The 3,399-nt window shown below is 52.3% G+C and overlaps 1 long non-coding RNA gene across 1 annotated transcript in view; it reads right to left on the bottom strand.

The window, feature by feature from the left end:
- Window positions 1-474: 474 nt before the first annotated feature.
- LOC111730445 overlaps window positions 475-3,399 on the bottom strand; it is a 260,033-nt gene continuing 257,108 nt past the window's right edge. The window contains exon 6 of the long non-coding RNA XR_002776695.1: window positions 475-643. This is a non-coding gene — a long non-coding RNA (uncharacterized LOC111730445). The remainder of the gene's footprint in view (window positions 644-3,399) is intronic.

The raw sequence follows: 3,399 nt of genomic DNA, 5'->3' as shown, positions 1-3,399 counted from the left end.
GAAGGAAGGACTAGAAGGAAACACCCCAAAATATTCCCAGTAGTTGTACTTAAATCCAGGAGCATCCGCTTATCAGGAAGAGACACTCACTCAAGGAAGCTTAAATTCGAGGGTCGATTTTACAGACAAGGTTAGACAGGCCAGGCTGGCCTTGGAGGGCTGTGATCTTGGGTTCTCTCTTACCTTGCTCTTTATCGGGACCTCGTCCTCTCCCAAACCGACCTCCCCTCCTACCCTCCCGCATCCTTCCCCCGCACCAGCTCCTTGCTCACCCATCGCCTCCCACAGCATCCGCCATGGAGGCGCCAATGGGTGCCTCCCAGATGCAGCACCAGGCCCCTTCGCGACGGTTCTACGTGCCTCTGCGGTTCAGCAACCCTCCCTTCCCCCAGCCCACAGGCTCTGGGACTCCCCGCTGCCTTTGGGGGAGACAGATGGAACTGGCTGTCTCCCCCTGGTTTAGACGGCACCGGCGATCGTGAAAGAGAACGGGATGGATTAGGGAGAATGGAAACGGGACCGGAGGCTCAGAGGAGAGCGGGAAGATGAGGTAGGTGGTGCACCTTTCACAGACGGTCCCCCGGAGCTGGGATTATGGGTGATTAGAATTGTTCGCACGATCCAATTTTCTAAAAACGGTGAGCTGGGGAAAGAACGATGCGTGATTAGCTCTGGAGTCAGACAGAACTGGGTTCAAGTTCTTGCTCTTCCACGTCTAGCCGTGGGACTTGGACTAGCGTCTTCCCCTCTCTGAACCTCCTTCTCCTCTGAGACGGGGCGTCGACCTTCTCATACGCTCCCGTGAGCATTAAGTGACATAAAATAAGTAAAACCGGTGTCTCGTTTATAGCAACCACTCGGGAAATGCTATGATACATTATTATTAGTATACCTAACTTTTATCATTAAAAAGTCTTCAACCAACCAACAAAAAAAGCCTCATAGACGCGTCAGTTATCACCCCTGAGCTCCTTTTCCTACCCTATTCCTTCTTGGGATACAGAATTTATCTATGCTGGAAATGGCTGTTGAAAATTACCACCGTGCATCAATTTGCCCCTCCCCGCCCCACACACATACACATAGTCAATAAACTAAGAGAGCTCCCTCTTCCTGGCAGCCCTCATCTACTCACTCTAATTGATCATCACCAGGCCTGCTCAGAGCGGCCGGAGCGCGTGTGTTAATCGACTGCACACCCACTTAATGAGGAACTCTCCAGCTCCCTGAGCATGGGCAGACGCCGCACGCCCCGCCTGCGCCCGCAGTGCATTCTGGGAGCCTTCGGGGGCGAGCAGGTCAGCAAGTGGTGCATCTGATCGATTCATTAGGAGCTTGGTGAGAGGTCTGACTCCAAGCCCAGCTAATTGCATAATTAAATCTCCACCCATAGTCCACCCCAACCTCGAATCCCAAGCTGTCCCCGGCCTGCCATCCCTGTGTGTTGGGGGGAGGTGGGGGATATATGAGCTCCGCTCAGGTCTGTCCACAGCAGAGACAGCCCCTCTCCTTCTTCCTGGCCCTCATTTCTGAGACCAAAAATGTGCCTTGAGAACCCCTGGGCACGGAAGTGGACTGACCTCCTCAAAAGCCTGTGTGAGGATTAAGGGGGATCATAGTGAGGTGAAGCTTAGCAGGACGAAACACATCAAGATGCGCTTCACAAGCGAAGCCTGCGCATCTGTTCTGCCAGACCGGGTTGGTCCTCTGTGTCCTATCCATATCTGTTCCCTTCTTCCGAAGTCACCGTACGGCTCTGTTTTTGTTCATGTGCAACCAGAATAATTTGTCTTTCCTAGGCTACCTTGAGTGGTCCCATGACATAACTCTGTTCAGTGAGATGTCAGCAGTAGACCTCACAAAAGGTGACCCTGCATAAATAAATAAGGGGGTGTGCCTCTGGCCCTTCGCCTTGCTGTCTTGAAGAGAGGCGATGCCTGGAGGCGCAGCAACCATTTTGCAACCATGAAGGCAACCTCTAAAGATGACCGAGCTGGGCATGGAAAGAGTTTGGATCCCTAACCGGCACTGTGAACAGCCTCTCTGGATTTGGTGCTCTGTGAGAAAATAAAGCCCTCCAGGTGAAACCACGGTGGGCAGCTGTTATCCGCATTTGGACACAGCCTAGTTGATACAGACGCTGACCGCAGCCTGACACACGGACGAATCTGTGTGTAACAGTAATAGTAGCAATGATAACAGCAAAATATAAAGACCGTATGCTACAGCACAGGATTGTTGGGAGGACTGGGTGAGGTTAAGTAGTTAAAACTCTCAGTACAGCGAAAGGCACGTGGCAAATGTTCATGAATCTTGGCTTTTATTGGAAGTTGAGGCTGAGAGCGTTTATGAGACTTGTCAAGAAGTCTCTGATAAGACTGACCGAGAAGCTGGAGGAGAAACCAACACCAAGATTTGGGAACCACAAAAGAAGTGCGAACACCAGCCCCGGACTCTGGCACCCTGCCCGTTAGCGAAGATCCTGGATTTGTCTTACAAGCTGTGTGACTTCAGGCAAATGGCTTCATCTCTTGGAACTTCCGGGTTCCTTCTTGTGCAAAACACGGGTAATCGTAAGGATTCAATGAGACGTGCCCATTGTGAGGGTTTCATATCTGTGGTTAGCACTTGTGGTCGATCCCACTTGGAGATGGGCAGGAATCTTAAAGGCGAGACTCTCACAGGCCCCGAGACAGGATGGGAGACAATCTTTCAGCAAAGGTGCTTTCCAGCAGGTACCATGAAAAGCGAGAGGAGGCACTCAGCATATTCCTCGCTTTGATAAAAACCTCTCCGAGAGGCAGTAAATCACCGAATCCTCGGTTCCACTAAATCAAACATACGGCAGATTCCACTGGCGTTTAATACCGATACGACAGCCCCCAGGAATAACAAGTGAAAGCAATTAACTTTAATGGGCTCCAACGCACCCAATCTGCTTGATTGCCGTGTGTACACCTGACGATCTTCCTTTCTTTGTTGTTGTTGTTTGCACGTGGTATCGATAAAGCCTATTCGTAACGTTTTTAAAAGGCTCTCGTTTTTAAGATGCATTCGGGGAAGTTGCATCTGCACCACCTTGCTGCAGGGCTCACTCGAAACCCTGAGCAGAAAGAAAGTCACGGGGCTTGTCGGAATGGCGAAGGAGGGCTCAGGTCTCTAAACGGAGGGACAACCCCAGCCTTCTCAGCGGCAGAGGACGGAAGGGAGGAGGCCCAGGCCTGTGGGCTCGCCCCATCCTGTCCTCACCAGGGTGCGGGACAAACAGCTGGGGTGGAGGCACAACGCCGACCCCGGGGGAGGAGACGGTGAGACTCAGGCACAGTCTGCTCTGCCCGCCTGGAGGGGACACCCCTGCGGTAGACGGAGTCCGTGGCCTCGATGTTACGACACCTCCTC

The sequence above is a fragment of the Pteropus vampyrus genome, unplaced genomic scaffold (genome assembly GCF_000151845.1).
Source record: "Pteropus vampyrus isolate Shadow unplaced genomic scaffold, Pvam_2.0 Scaffold314, whole genome shotgun sequence".
Taxonomy (NCBI): domain Eukaryota; kingdom Metazoa; phylum Chordata; class Mammalia; order Chiroptera; family Pteropodidae; genus Pteropus; species Pteropus vampyrus.
Note: the sequence above shows the minus strand (reverse complement) of the source record. Positions and strands in the feature narration are given on the sequence as shown.